Source organism: Symsagittifera roscoffensis, chromosome 4, assembly GCF_963678635.1.
Source record: "Symsagittifera roscoffensis chromosome 4, txSymRosc1.1, whole genome shotgun sequence".
NCBI classification, from domain to species: domain Eukaryota; kingdom Metazoa; phylum Xenacoelomorpha; order Acoela; family Convolutidae; genus Symsagittifera; species Symsagittifera roscoffensis.
In genome coordinates, this window is record NC_087065.1 from 72,846,967 (window position 1) to 72,874,811 (window position 27,845).

Here is a 27,845-nt window from a genome sequence, read left to right on the forward strand (position 1 = left end):
ACATTTGGGTACAATAGAGATTACCGACTTCGGTTCGGACTGTCTCTTCTTTCATCTGCTGTTTTTTCCTACGTACCCGCCATTATCTCGACAATTCTCTACTGCAAAATGAGCTACGTTTTGGCTCAAAGAAAGAAAAAAATGGGTCGTAACGTCAATTTGGTCATGGCATTTTGCTTCACGTGTTTCATATGGATTGTGAGTCTGATGGTAAAACTCAGACAGGACTTGTTTGAACTCTACGCAGAATTGAAATTACCTCCGTGGGAGAGATACAGATTCCCAGTGGACAATAATATTTTTGCATCGAGTATTCTGAGCTTTTCACCATGTTTCACGTCTATTTTCAGTCCTTTCATTCTGTTCGTAGTGCAGAAAAACTATCGCAAACCAATAGCTGACTTCTTTAAGAAGATCAGAGAAAAAATCTGTAAGTGAAATGAGATGAAAGAAAATGATATGAAGATAACCTATTTTAATACCTTTGTCATTCCCTCGGGTTTTTCTCTTATACCACCCAAAATTACCAATATATTTGAACAAAAATTTTAAAGAAAACCCATTTTTCCCTGAAATTAATTTCAACTAATCAGATTCGAACTTAATGATTTAGCTATCAAAATGTCAAAACACCAACTTTGGGACACTTAATTGAGAATACATGTATCAAAAACATAATTTTTTCAATTTGTTTCAAAAATACATTGGTTTCATTTCTTTTGAATTGTTTCCTTTTCATATTGGGCTGAAAAACTGGAAAAGCTTCATATAACTTCCTGATTTTGAAATAAAAGAGAAAATAAGTCCAACAAGGGCGAAGCTTGTATCATTTGAATTTTAAAAATTGATAGATTTTTCACAAAAATGAACGAAAAACGAGGATGGCCGGTTACTGTGCAAGTAGCACAGAATGAATTGACTATAGTCATAGAAAAAAAAAAAAAAGTTTTCAAAATTAGTGTCGTATTTTCTGCGAGGTGTGATAAAAATATTTGAGCGAAAAAGTAAAGATCAGCCATATTCGACGGTCATATTAAACTAAACAAACTGAAGGCACATTTTGCAGACATATGACTAGAAAAGCAAAAAACTCAACAAAAAAATTTAAAAAAAGTTTCAAACTTTTTGCAGTTTTTTGAATTTCTCAAGTTTTTGATTTCAAAAAGGCGGTAAATACCTCAAAGTTTTATCTTTATTCGAATTAAATTGAAATTTGCACGGCTTAAATTAAGCTACTGTAAGCTATTAAGCAATTAAAGTCAGCTAATGTAAGCCTGCACGCTCGCTTTATTCGCTCGAATTAAAATTAAGACTAAAAATCGAAAATTCATACCTGTTTTTCTCGTTACTGGAACTTTTTGAATTTTTTCATACCACGGTTGAAATGGCTTTAAATCTAGTATATCACTCACTTTATTCCGATGACTATTTGTGGTGCCTCATTTTTCGTGGAAGACAAAAAGGAACTATAACATACCCGAACAGAAAACCCCTTCCCCATTTTTCACATGGTTGGAGCAACAGCCTTACAATGTCCCTCGTCTGCAATTACTCGCGAAAACTATTTTTAAAAATCAACTGTACAATGTGCTTCGTCTTTAATAGGTCTGCTTTAAAAACTGCTCTTTTAGCATGCACTAGTTTTGAAGCTTGATCCTGTGAAAAATTATGCATTCAAACAACTGCGCACAAGAGATTGGTTCAAAAATTGAAAACTGAGCATTTTTTTCAAAAATTTTTTGCACCAAATTTGTTTTTGATCATTAGCGTTTACCTTTTGGAAAAAATTTCATCATATTTTATATGAATTTCCGCGGAGAAAACAAGATTGGGACCATTTAATTCTTTTGTTTTGAAGAAAAAAAATTGTACTTTTTTGATAAAGTTTTAAATTAAAGTTCTTGCTATTTCTTAGCTCATGAAATCATTATCAGAATTTTTAGTAAAATTCAAAAAACATCTAGGATAAAATTGCGCAGCAACTAAACATATCAATCGCCCCATCATTTACTTACAAATTTGAAGCAATCATGATGACGCAATAAATACGAACACTTTTCAGGTGCATTAGCAAATTAATCATTATTTAAAAATTTTTCACTAATTCAATTCACAAAAGATTTATAATTTTATAATAATTATATAAATCAAGATCAACTGATTTTAAGTCTTAAAAACCATTTTCATCCTCTGTTTGATTAAATCAGAAGCGTTCTTTCCAAGATGAGGTTGTTCAATTTTTTTGGCGTAAGCCAATTCTTCCATCTTAAACATGTATGTTTTTACACAGAGGCGAAGCGAAGCGTGGCATGACTTGTGATATAAAAAAAGCGTACCACTGCAAGCAATTAAATGGTCAGTGAGATGGAAATAACTAAGTGGAAAAAATTGAAAAAAAAAAAAAATCTGGAAATGCAAAATTTCAATCCTAGAAAAACAAAAAGAAACACGGCCTACACAATTAGGCTAGCTTCAAATATTTTTCGAGTGTCCAGCAACACTTCATCAGACGCCAATCGATCCGAAAACAAAATAACCAAAAGAAATGTCATAAACATATCAATATATTTTTGAAAATACGAAACGTTCAATCTCAGAAAAACATACAAAACTCACAACCAAAAGCATTAAGCAAGCTTTTAGTATTTTCCTAGTTTCTACTAAGCCAATAAAACTTAACTAGATGCCAATTATACCGAAAAAAAATGTCAAAGGAAATTGTTGTTATAAAAAAATATGAGCGATTAAAGAGTTTGAAATTTGTAACTTCTATACTACCAGCCGATCTGATTATTTGTTTTTCATCCTTATACCGATGCAAAATAAGTACACTAAGCCGAGAAAACAAGAGTCGAAGTCATTTAGGCGGAATAAATTTTCTAGGCTAAGAAAACCAAAAAAAAACGGCTATTATACCAATCAGCCGGTCCCCTCTTTGTACTATTTTAAGATCTCTGTTTTGGCTGACGGACCCTAAAATTTCTAAATTGGCGCCTTTGGCGGCGCCCATATATAAAAAATTTGAGGGGGGAGTCTGCGCTAGAAAAAAAAACGCGACTTTTTGTCGAAAACTTTTTTAAAAAAGCCGAAAACCGCATTTTTCTGAGCTCGGATAATCAGTTTGATCGACTTGAAAAAAAAGGTCCATGAACTTTTGAATTTTTTTTGTAAAAACTAACAGAACCCCCCCCCCCCCTCGAGAAAATCCTAGTTCTGCCCCCGCCATCAGATATAGTAGTTTTACAAACTACAAGAGTTAATCGACGACACTTGAGGCTACAATGAAAACTAATTACAGCACAAAAAAAATTGTGGGTTGGCAACTAAGCCGACAAAACGTAAGACGACAAAATAAAATCAAACTAATCAATTTTCCCGCAAAAAATTTCAATTTCGGAAACTGAAAAAAGAACCGGTCGGGACTCGATCCCCTGACATAGGGGGGACTCAATCCCCTGACATATTTCAAAGGCAACTGCCTTATATTCAGACCAAGTGCGATGAATTAACAGCTGACTTTTGATTTCATGTAAACCAAAGTTAAATTGATTCAAGTGAATTTGTTAAACTAGCTAGTAACTAGAATAAAGTCTTTATTCCGAATTTGATGACGCTTGCTAATCGCAAGCGTAATAAAATATGAAAACAAAATCTTGGCCTGTACTTTAAAGATTTTTCTGATTGTTCCAGTCATATCATTTTTTTCAGTTGTTGATACTGACACTCTATATCTTAAAAAAAAATTCTATCAACCAAAAACTAAAACTAACTTATATTAGCTTTATTAGTTTGATTTAGTAGCTTTTTAAAAATTTCAGTTCTTTGTGTCTATTATCACAGAAAATAAATAAGAGTTTCGAAGTATATGTTCAGAGAAGTATCCAAATATTTTCGCAGATTTTTTGTTTCTGAAGATTTTGTTTCATGTAATTTTTTCAATTAATTTTGCGGGAAATTCCTTTGCGCAGAACATCATCTTTTTTGATATTTTTCGCTGAATTATTATGAAAGTAAAGTTTTAAATTTTTTTTTGAACGGTGAGTTTTCGTTGCTTTCCATTACGTTGACGAACTTGATTTTCATTTTCCTTGAATACCCCTTTAATTCATGAAAAATGATGAGGTTGTAAGAATCATTATAGAGTCTCCGTTTTGACCAAAATTTTTGTGCTGCTGGCAAATTTTTAGAAAAAAGGCCAAAAAAAGTTTTTGAAAAATTTGACTTTTGATTAAAAATTCCTGGATCCCTGATGGTGTGTAACATATCATTTCTTTTCATTTTTAGGTTTTTAAGAGCTATAAAATTACAATTTGTCGAAATGATGTTTATTTTTTTTCAAATTTTTCAAACATTACGAAGCCAAACTGCGCATTTTGTGAATTGTAAGCGAATTCCGCAAGAAGGACGCTCCCTTTGTTCTTTCTTATGTTCTTTAACTTTTCTTTGAAAGTTCCGACAAAATTTTAACATGTTCAAAGACTTGTCTCTGGAATCCAGAACATACAGACACAAAACTGTGCGCCTATCCAGTGAACAGTTTGGCCTCGTAATGAATGTTTTTTAACATACTTCTATGATACTGATTGTTCTTGAATCCAGCATATATATATATTTTTTTATAAAATCTCGGATCAAGTCCAGCAGACAAACTGAAAAAAATGGGAATTTTTATTTTTTCAAGAAACCTCTCAGACTAAACCTAAGCCTTTCTAGCGAAATTCCTTGAAATACCAATTTTTAAGTATCTTTTCTAAGCAGGGGCAAATTTTTTTGAGGGTGTTTCAAAAAAACTCAAAAACTTGGTCGCTTTGTATAGCTTCACCAGTAAATTGATTTTCCGAGCTTTCCCAAAGAAACTTTGCCCAGATGAAAAAAGTGTAAGAAGCAAAATAAATTTTGTGCAAAGAATTGGAAAAAATTATAGAGTTCTAACTAAAAAAAATCTGATAAAGATATGCAAACTGAACACAAGCAAAACGTTTGAGAAGAGTTTATCGACATTGCTGATGATATAAATAACTCTGACATAGTTCTCCGAAAAGTAATCGTAATTTTCAGGCAGCACACTTTCTGATTCGACTTCGCTTTGGGGCGATTTTGTTGTCGTATACGACGAAAACTCGGCCTCTGCAAGCCCATTGGTCAGCGAGTGGATATATTCCAGCTGATCAAAGTTCATTCGGTTCAAGTGAACATCGGATAGTTTCGAAATTTGTTCTACAGAGAACCGTTTCAGATTCGGTTCGATTACTCCGGTGAAACTAAGTTTGTTCACTATTTCTGGCTGAACTGCCTGTAAAGTCAAAGTACTTGCATATTTAAGCCAACTTGGATTAAGAAATGGAACTAGATTACCCAGTTTAGCTATAACTAATGGAGTTATATTCAGTTCGGGAAATCGGAAAAGGTCAACTGCTAGATTGGCAAAGTTTGAATAAAATCTATCGGAACAAGTCGTAAGTTGACCAATGATAGGAATACTTTGTTTTAATTGGTCACGTGATTCGAAATACGATTTGATTGCGTTGTTGTTCAAATCCATTGGTAGTTCGCACATAAGGTTTCCAAGAACCGAAACCTTCCATAAATTTAGAGGACCAACAGTTTCATATACTCGAGAGAAACTATCAGACTCGAAACGGAACCCTTCAATTTTGCCAAGAGATTCCAAAACTTCGAAACTTCGAGGATTGTTGTCGTTGAACAAGTTCAAGATGCTATTTGTATTGATTTTTGTAAACGGAAGCAAATGGGCTGATTTAATAACCTGTTCACGTGTGATTTCAGCACCAGCCGGGAAAATTGTTCCCGCGATTTCCGCTAAAATTTCGTTTTTGAAGAATTTCTTATTTTCTTTGATATAACTCGAGCATCGCTCTAAATCACATTTACTCGAATATTTCTGAAAATATGATGCTTCTAAGAAACTGTTGCCCCAAGTAAGGCTTCGGATCACAGGGCAAGTTAGGAATTTATCGGACCCTGACTTGCAAAGAGATCCCAGTCCTGAAATCGAATTTGATCGAATGGTTTGGGTAACCAGATTTGACACAAATTCCGCACATTTGCTTTGTAGATCACTCAATTCGCGTTCTTTCCCCAACTCATTCAGAACTTTCAAAAAAGCAGATAAGTAATATTCTTTCTGAACATAAAGTCTTTTCGTTGAGTTATTGTCCAATTTGAAAACGGAGCAAAAATTCGCGCCCAAATCTTCAACTTTTTTCGGAGTAATGAAAAGAAAATGAAGTTTTTCTGGAATTACTTGAGCAATTTTCTGGTCGATTTGGCATTTGCTAAAGTAAATTAACCCGTTGCTTAGCAGTTCGTAAGACATGTCATTGATGGTTTTTATCGGAACGTAACACAAAAGATGCCTCAAATTATCGACATCTTTCTGGGTCATTGGTTCATGCAATCGTTTGGATGGCTCTCGCTTACAGTTATTCATATAAACCTTGGCTAACATTCTAAGTCGAGACGTCGGCAATTCGAGAATATATTCGTCATTCACTCGACTGAAAATATTCTGACAGGCTAGTTTGTTCACACCTTCCCACTCGTTTTCCTCGAAATCGAGAAAAATTTCAGCAGGCATGAAAAATAAATCTTGATGCGGTAGCATTTGAATTGTAAAATCAGGTAAGATATTCAATTTTTTGAAATTTTCTCGATACATTTTTGCTGAAAACTGAGCCTCAGATCTTGTGAATTTAGTTTTCCGAGAGCCGTAAATGCGTAAAATGTCAATTTGGTCCACAAGCGAAAGATCATTAAGGTCTTCAAAGTCCATACCCAAAATTGTAGAACCCATTTCTTCAGCTATCTTTGGGCTCAGTCGTTTGGAAGAATAAATTTGCATGTAAATCTCAGACTGGAAAAGATAATCTTTGATTTCATTCGCGGGTAAGTCGATTTGTGATGTTAAGTTTTGTGTTTCTAGTATTCCTAAATAAGGTACTAAATTTGAAGGCAGGGCCGTTATTGATAAATCATTTGTTATTTTATCAACCATTATCAGTTTCTGAGTTTGAGTTGCGGTTTCAAGAAAAAGAGGACACTTTTCTAGCAACTGCGAAAACAGTTGACTTGATAGGGATTCGAACTCTATAAGGGAGAGTCCCGACGCAAGTTCACACAGGTTTAAAGCTAGTTCCTCTCGCGTCTGTTGAGGTTTCGTCGACCTGTAAGTATCCGCAATAAACTGAATCATTTCGCGTGGTAATGCATCTACATTGTACGTCTTGTCCTCTATAACGTATTCAATTTGCGAAACCAATCCCTGGTTTTCTAAGTCTTCGGGAGTTACCAGTGATAGAAGTTGACCCAAAGGATAATGACTTCTGTGCCGATTCATTGAGTAGGTCACGAAATTGTCTTCTAACACTTGCATCAACAGGGGGTTCTGGGAAGCATCGAACTGCAAGTTATTTGGAATATTCAGCAATCGTGATGCTAATTGAACAAAATCGTTGATTCCAATAAGTGATACCTTGGACCCTATGTTAGCTAATCTTGCTAACTCGCTTTGATACGTGCGCAAATTTGATTCGATCGCCCAATTAACCGAATCCGTCAAAGAGTCGACTGTTTCCTTTTGACTCTCAGGTTTTAACGTGTCTAAATTATTCAAAATCAGTTCTTTCCAGTTCATTATAATGTTTTCTGTCTCGTAAGGCGAAATACAATGCAGCCAGGGTTCTATATCTGCTGGAACTAGACGAAAAGTTAGATCTCGTTTTTGAATTTGTCCCAAAAGATTGAAAACATATCGACATAATCCGTCGTCTCGGGTTTTAAGAGTCGACAAAGAGCCGACGAGTCGCATCAAATGAGTGGTGAGTAAGTTTCTGTCATAAAGCCACTGCAACTCGATCGCCGTCGCTCCTCGCGCGAAATCCGAAGTAACTTTTTTGAAGTCGTTCGTTAGAAAAACTTCGTCAATTTGAGCATTAAACCCTAAATTTTGGGTCCATTTTAGAGTCGGTTTTAGGTATGCCGTGAGTTTATACGCAGAGGATCTATTGTCTGCACAAGTTGTCTCGACATTTCGGCATTCCGAAAGAGCCTTGAAAACTTTCAATTGAGTTGTCACGTCGCTCGGATGGGTTTCGATTATCGCGCGTAGTTCCTCGTTATTCAATTGCTGAAAATACTTGTCAAGTGTCGAGAAAATTAGTAAATTTGACATTTGGCTCGTTTTTTGGTAATTGCTCGATTGAAATGAGTTGAAATCGTATTGAATATTGGATTTGAGCTCGGCTGAAGAATCGTACAGGGTGAAGTTTACCATATTGGCGAATTCGGAGTTTAGCTTCAAAGCCGAGGAAAAGGTTTCGGAAATAAACGAGATAAAAACTACAATCGTTGTCAAACGTCTTAAGCACGAAGAGTTCATTTTGTCGGATTTTCGCGAAAGAAATTTGTTTTCAACTGGAATTGATGAAATCCGTTGTAAAGGGAGTTCAGCACTGATTCTTTGTTTTTCTAGGGATCTAAACAAGTAAAATTTAATAACATTGAAATAAAGCAAAGTGAAATAGTATCAAACTCTGTTATATGAAATTTTAAAAAATAATGTTTATTTAGAATAGTTAAAATCAAATTTGCGCTCAAACTCCCTTATTATTAATGACTGTAATTAGAAAGACGTGGGTGACAAAAATAAATTACCTTGTCAAAAGCAGCAAGAAAGAAACTCGAACTGTGTAAAAGCAAAATCAAATGCAAGTTTAAACAAAACAAAGAATGTGTCAAAAATTAATTTTCTAATTAAGCAGAAGAAACAAGTTACGAATACCGCTGAGAGTTGAAAAACCAACTTTTAATTATCATTTTTTTTCTAAAAAATATTATTTTCAAAATCATTTTAAAAGCCATAATATCCTTTCAAATGATTTATTTTGAACCCCTTATTTTAAGATAATGAATGATTCATGAATTTTATATCTCACTAAGAAAAAAGTATATAAAAACTGGCACTGAAGAACAAACTAAGAATTCACCTTGCGTAATTGGAGCTATTTTTCTAGAGCAAATAGTTGTAAAATAACAGATGCGCAAATGGGTCATTTCTGAGTTATTGTGAGCAAATTAAAGGTCAACTTAATTTTTAGTAAGCTCTTCGCAGATGACATCACACCACGGACAATTTGGAATATATTTATTCGTTTTTGTTTTTAAAAAGCAGTAAAAAAAATTGAAGCATATATAAAATGATTCTATTTTAGACGGTAATTATTGTGGAAATTACGCTGCCGTTTTCATCAAAAATTGTTGATTGAATTGTTTGTGTTCAAATTCATGATTTTCGTTATAAATGTCAAATTTACAGAGCTAAAGTTTCTTTGGCTTGTCTTTGCTGCGACCGATCTGAACTTATCGATTGTATCTTAAATCGGATTATCAATTGATTAAAGTATGTGAAAATATGTGAATTTCCAGTGAATCGTATTGTTCATTATCTTTGTAACTGGGAAAACATGAACTTGAACTTTGTTCCTATTTTAATCGCCTGGCAGATATCGATTTTAAAAAACGAGAAATAAACTACAATGAAATTATAAGCTTTTATTTTCAAGAAACTTTTCTCATGGACAATAAAATGCTCGGAGAAATTGAAAAATTGGTACAAGTATGATAATTGGTGAGAATTTGCTGAGAAATTCATGGGTCAAAAAACCAAAAAACAAAACAAGAAACCTTCGGAACCAGCTTTTGCATTCGTTATCTTGCGTTTTAGAGGTTTTCATAAAACTTTTGGGATCTCTTATACTTTTTCTAGGAACCCAACTTTTCGAAAAGTTTAATCTCAATTCAATTAAGATGCTATTCATACCTGTCTGTTGCTACTTTATCTTCATATAAACTGGAAGTAAGCTAGTGAAGTTATCTGTTGCTGTATCGAAAATGAAATTTCTGTTTTTGATTTAGTTTCGGATTCCTATGGTTTATCGATTTTGATTCTGGCCTGGATAAATTTTCGAGGAAAAACACTGGCTGAATAATCACGTGTTTTAACAAAAAACTAAATTATGATCCGTTATGAAAAGATTGAAAACAAAGAATTAGCTGAAAAAGTGAAGTGGAAGAATACGACAAAAGTGTGAAAAGATTAGTTAAAAACAAAGAGTGTTAGCCAATCAGAAACGAGCATTTACTTTCATTATCTTCATCATAATAGCTACCCTTAACTTTAATATGGACATCTTCTTTGATCTCATCTAACAATAGTTGTGCAATTAAGTCTTCGCTATTGGGAATTAGGGCAAATAGACAACTGATAAATGAACCGAAACACCTAACCGACAATGAATTCCGGGTGGCAGGCTCAAGCAGCAAAAATTCAACCCTATTCGCCTTTTAAAAGTATTATTTTCTCTTCATATTTGGTTGATGATCCGCAAAGTTTTTTCTAATAGTGCCTTAGTCGCAAGATTTAAATTTAAGTTTCAATGTTTAGAGGGACGAAAACATCGTGATTCAACCGCAGAATCCCCCCCCCCCCCATTCGACTGAAGCGATAGAAAATATGTTTTTCAGAAAAAACTTTTAGGCCATGAACACCCCCTCCAAATTGTGATGTAAACTTAGGTGAAAATTTCAAATTCAAAGATTTCACAACAAGCAAAATAACTATCAAGGGATGGCTGAACACAGTTGATTTACAAAATTGACTTCAAAATCATCAGTTTTTAAGTTTTTAGTAGTTTTGCCATCAATTGCGGCTTTTTAATTTTGTTGCTACTTCATGCAATATGTGATCATAAAAAGGTCAAATGGAAACTTCCACATGAGAAAAATAACCTTGAGATCAATGTAAATGAATGACCATAAATAAAATCATCAAAAAAATTATCACAAGCATTATCGCTAAAATTGGTTTAGGGGTTAATTGACAGCAAAAAATAACATTCCGAAGTTTCCAATGCAATTCCGACTGACATCCGAAGTCGACCAAACGCTTTTTAATTTTAAATACTAGCGCTCGGTACTGTACAGAGTGAAAAAGTTTGCGCCTTGTACCATAATAAAAAATTCAAATTGTCTGTAACACTTCAATTTGAAATGCTTTAACTTGCCGCGTACGCTTGAGTAGGACTAAATCGTGTCTGTACAAAACAGTCCCATACACAACAGTCTAATAAAAAAACATCCCGGAAAAGTTTGAAAAAGAACGAAAAAACAGTCCGATACAAAACAGTCCGATACAAAACAGTCCCAAAAAATACTGTTTTAACAAGCCGGTAGGCCGAGAATTGTACTTTGTTGAACAAACATAAAGAACAAAATAGTGACCGCCGCAGTCGCGCCAACGTGTCCGAGCTTGCCAACAGAGGGTAGGACTTAATACGAAATTTAGAGCCGGTTATCGCGGCGAAGCGGCGACGCGCGCACAGCGCTCCCACCGTCGACCTTAAAACGGACAACTGTTTTGTATTGGACTGTTTTGTATGGGACTGTTTTGTATATGCACCGACTAAATACGTTGCGCGTTAAAAATCGAAATTTGAATTATACTCGTCTAAGTAGTCTCATAAAATAGCCAAAATAAATCTGCTATGATCACAAGTCAAAGATCTTTTAACTTTGAGCCCTGGGCAACATGATTTTTCACGTTGTATAAAACATTCCATCAAAAATTGCTACTTAAATAAGAGAAATTTGTCAGGAAAAACCAGCATGATCTTAAATAGTCCGTCCAATCCTTCACACGTCAAAACAAAGCAAAAATTAACTCCCTTTACTGTCAAGAAAAACATATTTGAATTTATTTGCTTCAATTGAAGCTGGATACCAATTCTGTCCAAGCGCATGAAAAAATAGCAAAAAATTTGGAAAAAAAATTGATGATCAAAAAGCAAGTAGGGACTTTTTAATTTATTTGCGATCTGAACTCAGGTATAGTTATGTCTGACCAGGTACATTCATGTCTAACTAGGTAAAATTATGTCTGACTCAGGTAGAATATTGTCTGACTCAGGTATAGTCATGCCTGACTCAGGTATAGATATGTCTGACCAGGTATATTCATGTCTAACCAGGTATAGTCAATTCTGACTCAGGTAGAGTCACGTCTGACTCAGGTATAGTTATGTCTGATCAGGTATAGTCATGACTGAATCAGATATAATCTGCAATCGGCAATGTTTGCAGAAGTGATCACTGGTGAAATAGATATGCACAGAGCTGGAAAACAGCTAGTGTCTGTTAACTGTATGATCAGACGTATGATAAGCAAGAAGGGACTTTTAAATTTAATTGCGATATAATTACAGAAGAATAGTTTTTGTGACTGTAGCTGCTTAATTATTGTTCCGTTATACGAAGAAGCTGACAGATTAATAGTAGTTTAGTATTTTTTTCTCCAAACAATTTTTTTCAAATAGCAACTTTGACCCAATTTTTCTGTAAGTATTTTGGTTTAGTGATAAACATATTTAAATTGAGAGCATTTATCTGGAAGTTGACGGAGTTTTAAATTGGGCAAAATAGCTAGTTGTGGATAATTAACGCACGCAATTTTTCAATATCATTTAATACGAAGCGTTTGCTGTAATTTAATCAGGTTTCTCTCAAACTAACGTTTCACTAGTTGAGAATCTTACTGTTTTTTTCGTGACAATGCATGAAAAGGATAAAGGAGCAAAAAAATTAATCTTTTCCAGTTTGATCTTTTCACCAGAAATTTGCTTCAATTACCTTGAAAGCAACTTCAAAAAAATCAAGATTTATCATTGATACAAACAGTCTTTTCATTTTCATCAGTTTGTTTAGCATTTTATACCTTCATGGAACGTATTTTGGTAGCTGTTTATAGCTGCTCCTTGAAATTCAAGTGCATAAATATTTTCGATAATTTTCATCCTTCTCTTTTCCAATTAAATCGTTGAAATATCTCGAGTGTTTGTGCAGGCGTTTCAGTTTTCCTCGAAAGTACTTCAGAAGTTTTGTATGCTTCAAGGTTAATTAAGGCTTCGAGCCTTCCCGCTAACAACAGTTTGTTTCAAAGGAGTGACTTTGTTTGAGAAAAGCAAAATTGTTTCATGAAAACTTAATTACAATTGTTTTTCAATTTTAATACAAAAAGAAGAGAAAGTTGGAGAAAAGGAATGCTATCATTTGACAAACAAAATTTTTTTTAAGTACAGACGCATACAAGTTCCTTTTAATCAGAGGCTTACTTCTTAATCAATAAATCGATTTTCGATTTTTCAAATAGCTATTTTTTAAATATTTGAAATATTAGGAGGACTGCTTAGCTTAGGTGAAATCCATTTGCAACTTTTTAAAGCCATGTAATTTTACCACTTTCTTGTCTACAACAATTTACCCGAAATAATTTGTTGTTGAAAACTAGTAATCCGGTCGTAGAAAATAGTTTAAATGAAAAGTCGCCCAAAGTATATATATATATATATATATATATATATATATATATATATATATATATATATATATATTTATACATATATACTTTCAAACCTTTCAAACCTTATATATACTTTCAAACCTTTCAAATATATACTTTCAAACGCCCGAAGTATATATAATTGGCAACTTTCAAACCTTTTTTGTCCTAGTTCTAAACTTTCTTCGGAAATTAAAAAAAAATCATTGTAGATCAAGTTTGCAATTTTTTGAGCTTTCAAAATTGTCAGTTTTGGGATAACTATTACGCTCTATTTAACACGTTATTATAGTTTGAACACATTGAAAAACTGCCATACATAAAATTAAACAAGACTGCTCGTATCAGGGCGAAGCCCTGAATGTTACGACTGCCTTTTAAGGTTTATGGAGCAGCAGTAAAAACATCAAAAAAAAATAAAATAAAATAAAATGAAAAATTTTTTTTCTAAAATATGAAGTTTTTTTTTAATGAAAATCATCACCCCATTCGCCATATAAAGTACAAAACAATAGATTTCGCTCCTTGTAACAAATCAATTATGGCAAATAGGCTTCTTTCAACCAATTTGGAACGATTTATAAGACGGATTAAATCTCCGCTTACGCGTTAATAGCGCGAATTATATCGCGCGTTAATTGTCCCAAATTGGTCAAAATGGCCAAAATTGCAATCTTTAAACCCTCATAACTTTACGAGAAATGATCACAGGTGAAATATCTTTTCAAATTTAAGCTCAGGACAACAATGGCTTTCGAATGATATAAAAAAATTCCGCCAAAAATGGCTAGTTAAAAAGTCGAAATTTGTCTGAAGAAAAAAAAACCCACCCCGAGCACAAATATTCCGTTACTTTCGTATCGAAAGTCGGAACACAAATTTATTACCGACTGCCCTTTATTACCGACTGCCCTTTAATCTCTATTAGTTTATCTCTAAGTAGTTTTCGCTTTAAGAAAGTTAGAATGAAAACATATCATTATTTGTCTTATTTCTGACATCATCTCCCGTAATCAATTCAAAATACAGAATAGTATATTAAGTAAAGTGTTAGTTAAAAGAACTAGTATGCCTCAATTCAATTGAAAACGATTTTTTTGTCGCATTAAATAGCTGCTTACGCGTTACAAACACTAAATAATTAGGCTTTTTTTTGTCCCAAATCGGTCAAATTGGCAACTTTCAGACCTTAATTACTTTTCTAAAAAAAGCGCTGCTAACATATCTTTTGAAATTTGAGCTCAAAACATCATTAAATTGCAGATGATAGATAAAGTAGTCCTTAAAAATGGTTAGACAAAAAGTTGAAATTGGTCTGAACAAAAAAAAAGATCCCGAGCACACATATTTCGCGACATTCATGGAAAGTCGAAATAATTTACTTTGTTCCCTTTTTGTGTTAGTCTTTGCTCACTTCTATCAATCAATTATTTCAATTATTTCTGAAAAATCAAGAAGCTTTTTATGAAAATCGAAATATTTTAGAAAATGCGGACCCCAATTGATTTCTGGATCCACCTCCAGATGTGGTATAAACAACCAAAAAACTTGACTGAGACTAAATAATTTTCTTTGAAGACATACTGCTATAGACTTTAGCAGTAATTTATCATTTAAAATTTATTTTCCAATCTATTCGCCTTTAATATTTTTCCCAAAATTATTCCATTTAAATGCACTTTTACTGTGCTCACCTTCAACTTTTCATCTCAAATCTCGAAAATATCAAAAAACAGAATTTACGTGAAACTAAAAAAGCTTTCAAGTTTCAACGATCCGTTTTACAGAAAAAACATGTGAAAAAGTGCATTAAGAGATCTTGAAAACTTGTTGAAATAAACAATCCATTAGCGTCCAAAAGAACAACACGTCCTCAAGACACTTTTACTATCAAAATAAATTGTAAGATGAAAAATTACGAATACGAAGAGCTTTTTTGCTTTTTCCTTTTTTAAAAAATAATTTCAAGTGTCGACTATAAATTGCTCTTTTTGAAATTTTCTGATGTTGATAATGAATGCACACAGCTAGCAGCTTTTTTTGTTTCCAATGTAACATCATTGTAATTTGCTCAGGTGATAAAGCCTTTTTTAATTTCTAAGCCGTTAAATTTTTGTACAGTTGTCAAAAACTTGAAATTAAATTTTCAATAATATATAGCCTGTAAACCTCTCAATGCGCAAAAAATATATTTGCAATTTCATTTTTCTCATCGACTAAATTTGTTCAGGTAGTCGGTTGAAGATTGAAATGTGAAAAAAAGATTGAAATTTGAAAAAATGTGAAAAAATGGATTGAAGATTGAACAAATGTGGTCATTTTTAGTTCTAATTAGGACACTTTATTTCCCGCAATCGATTAAACGTAGTCGGATTAAAATCGATTAGAAGACCTATCTTTTTTATCACAGCGAAATCGCAGCGAGTAGTAATTGCATTGGATGCGCTTCCACGGGAGATTAAAAAAGTGTCGCCCCTTATTTTTTACACCCTCAAGAAAAAAACGCAGATGTATTACATCAATCTTTTCTGATCTACTCAGAAATATCTCAGGGTGTAATGAAAAAGACTAGCTAATCGGAAATGTAGTTTTTAGTGTAATGTAGATTTTATTCATAAACCATCTTTTTTCGTTGACAGGCATCTAAGAGAGTTGAGGGAAAAGATATTGGAGAAATGGCTCCGGAAAGGAACCCGGCGGCTTTATAAGGACATAATTGTCAATACTTTTGTTAATTTAGAGAGAGCCATTTTAAACGGATGCGCGTAGTTCTTTGATTGCGGAAATGTAGCATTTAATTCAATGCAAGAACGATTTTAAGTCGGACAAAAGACAGGAAAATGAACAATGGGAAACATTGACAACAATTTGTGCTGAATTTCTAATTTTAATTGTTTTTTTTTTAAAATCATGGTTTTCACGTGAAGGATGATAAAATTTAAAACATGTGAAAAAAAATTGAAGTAATTTCAACTTACCCGAAGACTGAAAACGTTCACAGATAGAGAATTTTTTGGATTTTGGCTGATTAATGGTAAAAATCTGGTAAAAATCTACAAATTAGTATGATCAATATGGTAGAAGATTAATTTTTTTAGCTTAAGTTAAGTCTCAGTAAAAAAACTGTCAAGAAAATTCACAACTGTTAAATTGTCTTCAGATCACGGCGGTAACTTACTATATATCTAGATAATCTCGGCTTGTGAGTCATTTTAATTGCTAATTATGCTCAGTGGCCCGCATCCGGTAGTCACACTGAGTAGCCAGCGATTAATAAGCAAACACTAATTAGACAAAAGGTATCAATTTATAACAAAGGGGGCTATTATAATAACCAAAACTATTATTGAAACCAATCGATAACCAGGACAAGACTTAAAAATGTTAACAAATTTGGAAATCACAAAAACTCAATGCATCAAGAAAGAATGGTTCTTTTGTAAACCCACTTTAGTGATAAGAATGCATAAGCTGCGTGACAAAGTGTCGAAATCAGAAGTTTGCTTTTGACCAAGACAAACAACCTACAAGTATCTTCGGAGATGAAGAGTCAACAAAAACTGAAGAAGCCTCTTCGATTCTTGCTGGCAAATCCTTTGAGCAAACACCAACAAACTTGCATATGCTGACATACTTGGAACAGTCAGATATGTTTGGGCAATTAATTTAAGATTCTGTAAATTAAAAGAGTTGTTATCTGTGTGCGTGGCAAAAAACATGCAATTGGAAGAAAAAAAATTAATTTTTAATAGTTTATTTTTATTTATTTATGTCTCCTTTTAGACGTTTTTTCTTCCTTATAAAAGTTGTATATGTTCAAGAAGTTTTTTCGGCGCAAGTGAAAAATCTTCCACAAAAATACTTTGGTGGATTACTTGGCACAGAGGTTTTACTTTCTGTAGATCAGAATTTTTATCCAAGCTCCCCCGTTTCTCATTGCTCCCTTGCATATACCGCAAATTCTTCGCGATCGTAATAAAAAATGCAAAATCGAAATGTAAAGAACAACTCAGTGCAGCCCTTAAGTAAAATGAGACCCGTTATCGAAAAAAAACTGACCTGAGAACTCTCGAAATCGTTTCCTTCTCAAAACTTCTTGATGCTTTCAATAAATGAACATTATTTCTTTCATCCCACCTTAACGATTCTATTATTAGCAATTATCAGTGTTTTTCGACAATCCGATATATCTGTGTTGAATTTGCGAGCTTGTCAAATTTTGTTTTTTATTTTGTTTAGTAAGTGAAAAAGTGTGATGATTTCTCAGCCCGATGAAAGTAAATATTAGAGTCAAGATGACAACTAAAACGATATTTACTACACCAATAATTGTCGGTACAACTTGTGATGACAAAGCAGTAAAACATCACCGACAATTGTTCCACAAGTGTACGAATGATTTTATCGACGTCTTCTTAAGTGTCTGTTAAAGTTTAGAAGGTGCAACAAAAAAGCAGTTGAAGTTTGCCACCTAATCGTCATTTACTAAATGAAAAAAAATTACAACATGAAACAAAAGCAACTCAAATGTAAATTTGCGTTTAGAATTGATGGCGTTACAATGTAAATCTTCTTGATTGTAGATTTTTTTCTCCGACCCTCACCTCTCCAAAATGATCCCATCCAGAAACAGATGACTCGAATGACGACTAATCTTGGCATCAATGAACTGCCTTAACCCCTTTTAACAATTTTCGTTTGATTCTGTAGACGCTAAAATAAGAAACAGTTATATATAAAAACAAGGATAGCCGGTTGCTGTGCAAGTAGCACAGAATGTTCCGATCCGACCACACAAAAAACAAAAAAAAACTCTTCAATTTACTAAGTTGGGTCACTGCTTGTGGGTGCTGTGATGAGTTGTCTCCGTAAAAAAAAGAAAAAGAAACAAAATTATTCAAAAAAAATTAGAAAACTTTCGAGTTTTGTTGCTTTTTAAATAGTTTATTTTTAAGAAAAGATTTATTGCCATAGAAGTGCTAAATGAGGCTTCCAAAACCAGTATTGCTCTAGAAAAAAAAATCAAGTTGTGTTAGCTTAAATTACCAATTTAGCGAAAGTTATCATCGCTTTATTCGATCGCTTTGATCGCTCGAAATTAGTCTAAAACTCAACATTTTCTAACTAGTTTTTTTCAAAACTCGGACAATTTTTTTGGAAATTTTAATGAATTCGAATTCGAATCAAGACCAAAAAACTTCAATATGATTTGTCAGTAACCTATTCTGATGAGTATTTGTGGTACCTTTGTGCGTGGAAAAAAACTAAAACGCACCCGATTCCAAAGTTCCACTTCATTTTCAATGGTCGGAACAAAACAAAATCTGCTGGTAATGCCAGAAATTGAGTGATGTGAAAAAAGTTTAGAACAAATTTTGACCTAAAATGACCAATTTGTTATATTAAGCAGGTTGTAGAGAAAATGACTGTTGCTGCCGGGGCATAATTTCAATTTGCAGCTGTTGACATTTATAGCAACATTAATTTATAGCACATTAATTCGTCACATTAATTTATAGCAACAACTAGTTTAAAGGAAAATAAAAAAGGGTGTAGTATTTCAAGACTTTTGTTGACTTTTTATTCAACTGCTTTAACGCAAGTTCGTTAATTTGAATAATGCCCAAAAAATATAGCAAGTTCGTTAATTTGAATAATGCCCAAAAAATATAGCAAGTTCGTTAATTTGAATAATGCCCAAAAAATATAGCAAGTTCGTTAACGCCCAAAAAATATAATTTTATTGTGATCATTTTTGCTTGTTCATCGGTTTTGCAATTTGCCAGTTTAGTATTTTTTGCGAGCTGCTTTTACGGTAATTGCCTCCACTAATAACGCCTAGCTTACTCAACGAATTCATAAATTCAGAAAAATTAGTTGAAATTAAACGTAGGCAAAACAGTTAATTTTAATGTTTTACAAAACACGGATTACCTCATTTTTTATTTAGAATTCCGTGTGAATGGAGAGATAGCTGTTTTCAACCTTTTAAAGGCAGTCGAAAACTTCGGGGTGTGTTTTCCAAAAGTTTTCCCCGACCAACTGACTCTAATTAAATACTAGGAAGCAGGGGCGGATTTAGGGGGGCGGGGGGCGGACCTCTTTTCCTTTAGACCTCCTGCCGACCCAAAAATCCATTTTTGGCCGACCAACCCTAAAATTTTTCTAAAGGTGCCTTGGGCGCCAATATATAATAACTTTGAGGGAGAGCGCGCGGAATTGAAAAAAATTGGCAAAAAAATGCTATTAAATTTGAAAACAATTGAAAAGTTTTATTTAAATTCATCAGTTTCTAAGTCAATAGCTAACTGTCATTTTTTATTCAACGAGCCATAAATGGACACAAAATTATTCCAATGAACGACAAAAAGTTTTTCAATACCTCAAGGTCAAATTTTTTTTGCAAATAACTGCAAATGTTATTCTTTTAATATATTCGAATATTCTCGACCAAACGAGTTATTTTTTCAGACTCAATAAAATCAGATAAAAAATGTCAACTAAAACATTGGCTGAAGTTTTTTTTTCGTGTCACATTATTTGAGTCTGGAAACAACCTATTTTGGTAAAAATTTTGTATAAATTTTGTTGCACAATAACCTGTAAATCTTCAAAAAATTGCAAAAGATCAACCAAAAAACTTTTGGCGTGGAAAGAATTCGAATCACGATCAGAACGATGACAATTTAATCTCAACGTCTTTTCTTAATTGCAAACCAATACTATCTGGATTGTAACTTTTCAAAATTCACAAAACAAAACCTGGAAACATAAAACTCTTGGGCCGCGAAAACCCGAACAATTTTGTTTCTGTCGACTCTGTTGTAGCAAAAAAAGCATAAAATGACCATTTTGAGCTGTATTGATCAATTACAGTCTTTTTTAGTTCGCTTATGTTTTTTTTGCGAAGTATGGTCAAACCCGTAGTTGAATCACAGAAATGGTACACACATGATGTGGACAAAAATAGAGAAAAAATTTTAACAATTAATTTTTTCCAAGAAACTTTCAGTGAAACAAACAGCGAAACTTGTGAAACCCTTGAAAATTTTACTGTGTTTACTTAAAAAATCAAGAGTTTAACTAAGCAATGCGGTCATTTTTTAAACTTCTGGGTTTTTACATTTTTGATTTGCTTTAACTAAAAAATCTCAAAAAGCACGTGTAGGGCCGAGTTGGTGGTTAAAAAATGTGGGCCAAAAAAAGTTAATTTTTACGTTTGCGTTGACCATTTTGTTAAGAAAAATAGCAAATTTTGGCAAAATTCTTTAAAATTTGAGAGAAAACAAATCGACAGGGATTATAATTATTAGAAATAACTGAAAATATCAGGGCAAACCATGAAAATTTTGACTCAATCACAAAAGTTTTCTTTTAACCAAAATTTATTTTAATTTGGAATGCAATAAATTTGCGCTTGCACATAAATTGAGCATTATAAATTGCGAGCTAATCATTCTGCCAAACTTCGTTAAACAGTACCAAACTCAAAAATTCATATAGGCAATCTTTTTGAAAACGACGCAAGACTGCTTGTATACCAATACGAAGTCCTGATTGCTCTGATTGCACATTAATCGGTCTCAAATGATTTCTAATGAACATAAGTTGATATTCATTCAACCTGGGCATCCAATTTTCAATATGATCAGCTTAGAACACAAGCTGTATACTGAGATACCAAGAACATTTAATTAGCCTCAATTCATCTTGTGTTCGGGCCAGCACAAAAACAGATGCTGAAAAATTTTTAAAAACCCTTTTGTTAATTTCAAACAAATTATGGTCAAAATTTTTTTACCATTTCTATCATTTAGTTCTTTCTTGTCCTCATTTGACTCTTATTGCCATGCCAAAAAGCGTGCGGATGTAATTTTTTGATTATTATGTGACCAACTTGCTAAACTTTGTTTTATATCTCTAAAAGGAACACATTTCCGGTGTCAACAAACTTCTTGACCCAAAAACTTGGAGCTTTTAGCTCATCATATTTACCCTTAATCGATGGTACATACTATGCTGGTTTACACTACACTCTTTAACTTTAAAAGGCAGTAAAATATTTAATCTTCTCATATTTGGCCCCATTTTAGAGTTGAAAAGTGACCTTAAATTGTAACCATATTTATCTTTTTTGTTAATCAAAACAATTCTATTATTACCCAGGCACAGCTTGGATTGGGAAAATCAGAAAATAATTTGAGTATTTAGCAATGGGCAGCTTCTTTTCTTGATTTCAGATCAAGATTAGAACTCTTGCTAGATACAGTTCATTAAAACCTTCGAGCACCGTTTTTGTCTGAAAAGTGATTGCTGTAAATTATGGTGGATCAAGGCCGGCGTAACGCTCCTGCTAATGTTGAGAAATAGCAGCCGTTAATTTTAATCCGGCAACCCGAATAATTCTTTTGATTACTTTTTGCTGGAATTGAAATATTTTCCTCAAAATGTCGGAAACATCGATTTGATTAATATCAAGAAGTTCGTGAAGAAATCCGAAACTGAACTTGAGTGGAATTTACATTTGAAGAATATCCAAACACTCAAGATTGAAAGCAATACAATTTTGTCTCAATATGAATTGCTCAAAGGCTGAGACGGGCAGAATCAAAGCAAATTGAGCGAGCTAGCGTCCTTCTACAAATCTCATAGCATAAACCTCGAAGATTTGAAAAAAAAGTCTACATGAAAGCCTTGACTCTTCTCAAAACGCAACATCAGGCAGAGTGGGAGGAAGTTAGGAGGGCAACTCGAAGACAACTTGACAACAAATTTGCGACATGGAAGTCAAGTCATATCAGTTTTTCTGAAATAGAGATTAACACCATAGCCCTCAAAGACCGACAAGAGCTAAAATTAATCACTTGCAGTAAGTCATAGAAGATTTGATCAAAAGTGAAGCGCGACCAACAAGAGTCAAACCATTAGTCAAAAAAATGAGGAGTTGGCAGAAAAGCTTCAAAACGCGCTAAACCACCGAGAACCGTTAATAAAGGCTCCACTTAAGGCTATATCGGTTGAATTAATAGCAGCCGAAGACAGAAAGAGGGTAAATGACCTGAGAATATGGCTGGCTTATATGGAAAGGGCACAAATTACCAAACCAGAAGGAAAGGTGCAGTTTGCAGACGAAGAGCCAAATGACCCACATGAAACTCAAGAACCATCAGACAAATTGGTGTTTCCAGCAAAAGATACACCAGCTGAAATGAACCCAACCGATGATCATGGCCCAGATGATCAGCAGAAGGCTACAACCAAGGTAGGGGTTGAGTCATCGCTAGATGGAGAGTCGACACTACTAACCCCAATCAAATCTAGTAAGAGCATAGAGACTATAGTTTTTCAGAGAAACTCATATCGCGGTCCCTAGGGCAAGTGAAAATGAGCGATACTGGAATTCATGGAACAGAAAGCTTGAATTCAGATCAATTACAATTCGGATCAGCGCTATTGACAACAGATCAATTTCCAAAGTTTGCCAGGTCCTTACCCATCTTGGCATTGAATTTTGATCCGAGAAAACAGATTATAAAAATTGAAGAGAACCTATGAGCACATGTCACATCTTCCTAACCATTTTTTTATCGATGAGTAATGTGGCTGTAACCCTTGGGCAGTACGTATTCAGTCTTATCAGAACACCGGAGTACAAATTAGGTGAACCTAGTGACCCCTGGGAGTGCAAAGTCTGTTTGGTTCTAGCTGATATAATGTGGGAGCAGCTGAATAAACGGTGGGATATGGAGTCATATGCATCTAACTGCTCAACTATTGGCAGACCCAAAACTAATGAAAACGGCTGAGGAAATCTTGCAAAAACGCAATATTTTTGATGGAGAAAGGTACGATGTTGGGCTTCTGTGGGAAAGTGAAACGTTCAGACCCCCTAATAACTTCGCATCAGCCATAGGCCAGTTGAAATCTTTGGAGAAAAAACTTGCAAAGGATGCCACACTAAAAAAAGATATCAAGAGACCATTGAAACAAAGAGACCATTGAAACGAAACGAGCCACAGTGATACGTACCTTATCATCCTGTTATAAATCCAAAAAAAACTTGAGACGAGTGTCTAATGCAGCCGCTAAGTACAAAGGCATTTCATTGAATGATACGCTAATTCCTGTACCAGATTTACTACAAAAACTTCCAGGAATAGTTTTTCGATTCCGCTAAAACGAGACTGCAATGTCAGCTGACATCGACGCCATATTCTTACAACTTGCCTTTCCAAATCCGAATGCAAAGTTCCCGCTGTTTTTATGGAGAGATTCCGATGCTGACAGAATCCGAACCTACGAGTACAAAAGACTTGTTTTTGGAGCAAACAGTTCGCCGACTTGCGTCAACTTTGCGTTGCTTAAGACCGGAGATGAACAAGCTAAGCTGTTTCCCGAGGCAAGCAAATGTATGAGAAGAAGTTTTTTTTATGGACAATTTGGTAAAGTCAGTTAGAACTGTGGAGCAAGGTAAAACAAGTTACAACGAACTTGTCCGATGCCTGGCAAATGGATGATATGACCTAAGGAAATGGGTGAACAGCAGCCCAGTTATGAACCAAAAATTTTCGCCAGAACAACGCTCGTAAGAAAAGTTCAAACAGTTTGAGATAGAACCAGTCAACTCATCAACTCTTGGCCTAAATTGGAACGTAGAAAATGACAGCCTAGAAGTTTCCCGAGGACCTCAGAAAAACTTCCTTTGTTCAATCACTGAGGGAGCAGTCTTATCGCATGTTTCGCCCCTTTTTTGACACATTACATCAGAGCAAATACCAATAAACAAGCACCAATGCGGCAATTGTCAATTCCACATCTCGAGTGAATGAACGATCTGGATGAATGACATTAAGAGAATGAACGATCTGAATGTGAACTGCTCGTGTTGCAAGACAAGTGAAGAGGCAACACCATCTTTTCAGGCTTCTCCGCAAAAACTTGACTTCGATTGGACAAAAAAGATGTACTCCGATACTTTTGAAAGAATCAATTCCATGTGACACTCGTTCTGGGGACATTTCAGACATTTTTGGTTGATATGCTATAATGCCTCGTTTCCGGCATCTGACACAGTGATACTTGACCCACCTCAAAACGTTTCTGAGACCAATTATCCAAACTTTTTGTTGCACCACATTTCGAAGATATTCCGTTCCCTGGTGCAAATTTTCTTGATGCTCACGCTCGAGCAGTAATTGTATCGCTTCATGCGTAGCATCCAAAATCATTGGATGTTTCTGGTCGTTTGAAAGGTTAGCATGCAGGAATCTTCCTTTCAATCTCATAATCCCAATTACGTCAAAAAATGAAGCAATCTTTATTAAACGAGATTTTTGCGAACTGGGCCTGGTTGCCTTTAAGCAGTTATATTCTTTGGTAAAGCTCTCCAGTTGTGTCAACCTGAATACTGCGAGCGTTGCATTCATTCGTTCTCCTACTTGAATTAAACCAGTTCGTCTTGTGCCAAATTGAACACAAAATGCTACTGATTTTATTAACTTCGAGAGGTCACTAAAGTGTTACCAGGAAACTTTAGCACTGGTAGAGAGTGTGGAGTTAAGCGTGGTTACGCCCCTAATCCCGTTAAGCGTGATTACGGGTTCGTTTTCCTCTATATTCGTCTGGTGCAAGAGGATTTAGGCTGGTTCAACCAAGCCGGTTCTGCTATCCACTCATTGCTATTTAGATCCTTAATGGTCATTCCTCTAGTTTCCATATCAGCCGGGCTGTCCACGCCAGATAAGTGGTTCAACTCATCAATGGTTGAAATTTCTAGGATCTCGTCTAGTCTGTTTGATACAAAGACTATTTGCCTTTTCTGAGCTGAATGAAGCCAATGTCGTACGGTGACTGAATCGGTCCAGTGGTGTATTGACGTAAAATTGAAGTTATGTTCTTTCAGTATTTGTGCTCTAACTCGAGATGTGGATTTGACAATTGCCAGATTGGTGCTTGTTTCTCGGTATTTGCTCTGATGTAATGTGTCGAAAACAGGCGAAACATGCGATAAGACTGCTCCCTCAGTAATTGAACAAAGGAACTTTCTCTGAGGTCTAAAACGAAGTAATTGAACAAAGAAAATTTTTATGAATTTGGATGCTTTAAGACCTCAGAAAAGGTTCCTTTGTTCAATTACTGAGGGAGCAGTCTTATCGCATGTTTCGCCTGTTTTCGACACATTACATCAGAGCAAATACCGAGAAACAAGCACCAATCTGGCAATTGTCAAATCCACATCTCGAGTTAGAGCACAAATACTGAAAGAACATAACTAAATAACAATGAGTGGATAGCAGGACCGGCTTGGTTGAACCAGCCTAAATCCTCTTGCACCAGACGAATCTAGAGGAAAAGGAACCCGTAACCACGCTTAACGGTATTAAGGCCGTAACCACGCTTAACTCCACACTCTCTACCAGTGCTAAAGTTTCCTGGTAACACTTTAGTGCCCTCTCGAAGTTAATAAAATCAGTAGCATTTTGTTCGCAAAAATCTTGTTTAATAAAGATTGCTCCATTTTTAGACACAATTGGGATTATGAGATTGAAAGGAAGGTTCCTGCATACTAACCTTTCAAACGACCAGAAACATCCAATGATTTTGGATGCTACGCATGAAGCGATACAATTACTGCTCGAGCGCGAGCATCAAGAAAATTCGCACCAGGGAACGGAATGTCTTCGAAATATGGTACAACAAAAGGTTTGGATAATTGGTCTCAGACACGCTTTGAGGTGGATCAAGTATCACTGTGTCAGATGCTGGAAACGAGGCATTATAGCATATCAACCAATAATGTCTGATCTGTCCCCAGAATGAGTGTCACATGCATGGAATTGGCTCATTCGAAACTACCGGAGTACATTTCTTTGGTCCAATCGAAGTCAAGTTTTTGCGTAGAAGCTTGAAAAGATGGTGTTGCTTCTTCACTTGTCTTGCACTACGAGCAGTTCACATTCAGATCGTTCATTCTCTAGATACTGAATCGTGTCTACCAGCGATATCAATTTCGTTGCCAGGTGAGGGCAGCCAAACACTATCTTGAGTGATAACGACACCAACTTTGTAGGAGCTGCGAAAAAATTGAAAGAACAGATTACAAGTTGGAAACAGCGAGAAATCAAGGAAAAACTTATGCTCAGTAATATAGTTTGGATATTCAACCTCAACCCCCTCCCTGGAGCTCCTGATTTTGGTGGGATCTGGGGCGCGTAGTCTGAGGCTGTATAAAAGCATTGATTGCACCTCTTGGATCTCGATCTATAACAGATGAGATTTTGAGCACAACGATGTGTCAGGTGAAGCAAACACTAAACACAAGACCACTGACACAGGTGAGCAACAACCCTGGTGATTTTAAAGCACTGACTCCCATTAGTTTTCTCATTGTAGGACCCAATATATCTAATCCTTGTATTCTTAATATCTACCTCAGTGGAATCTGAGAACTAAATTGAGAGTAGAGCAACATAGAACGCTGAGCGTGGGCGACTTAGTGTGGCTGATTGACGATTCGGTCAAAGGTGCGATTACAAAACGGAACGAGCGGTGGAGATATTCCCAGCAAGGGAAGGAGCTTTTTGTCAAGACATCAACGGGGATATGCCAGAGGCCCCTGGTAAAACTGGTGCCACTATTCTACTACAAGTGTTTTCCGGAGAAAAACAGGGCCGGTCAAGTCCGCGCCACCACACAAATTGAAGCTGAAAAAACATAAGAACCCCTATTTTAAATTCAAACAAATCATGGTCGAAATGATTTACCATTTTTACCATTTAGTTCGTTCTTGTCCTCAATTAACTCAAATTGCTATACCGAAAAGCCTGCGGATAACTTTATTTGATTATTTTGTGACCAAACATTTAGTTCGTTCTTGTCCTCAATTAACTCAAATTGCTATACCGAAAAGCCTGCGGATAACTTTATTTGATTATTTTGTGACCAAATTTTATATCTCCAAAACGAACACATTTCTGGTGCCACCGAACTTCTTGGCCCAAAAACTTTGGATTTTTTAGCTCATCATATTTACCCTTAACCGATGCTAATACATGTTGGTTGACTATACACTCTTTAAAATGCAGTAAAGCTTTTATTTTTCTCATAATTGGCCCAAATTTGAGGTGAAAATTGAACAAAAATTGTGACATTATTGTTCTTTTTTTAAACAAAACAATGCTAATATTACCTAAGCCCGGCTAGGCTTCTGAAAATCGGAAAACAAATTGAGTAGTGAGCAATTGGCAGCTTCTTTCCTTGAGTTCAGATCAAGTTAAGTTCATTAGAAAAAGATTGCTATAAATCAGAGCGGATCAAGGCCGGCGTAACGCTCCTTCTATTGTTAAGAATTAGCAGCTGTTAAATTGTGCAAGAAGATTTTTACTGTCGATGCATAAACCGTTTGCTTTATGTTGTCAGCATCGCTGAAAACTGT

At 34.8% G+C, this 27,845-nt stretch overlaps 1 protein-coding gene and 1 long non-coding RNA gene across 2 annotated transcripts in view; one reads left to right on the forward strand and one right to left on the reverse strand.

The window, feature by feature from the left end:
* LOC134845014 (spliceosome-associated protein CWC27 homolog) overlaps positions 1-27,845 on the forward strand; it is a 502,234-nt gene that overhangs the window by 108,691 nt on the left and 365,698 nt on the right. The window lies entirely within an intron of this gene.
* On the reverse strand, positions 4,879-10,054 carry LOC134844257 (uncharacterized). Its single transcript, XR_010162672.1, has 2 exons — positions 9,839-10,054; positions 4,879-8,495 (listed from the first exon to the last, which is right to left on the reverse strand). It is a non-coding gene; the product is annotated as an uncharacterized LOC134844257 (long non-coding RNA).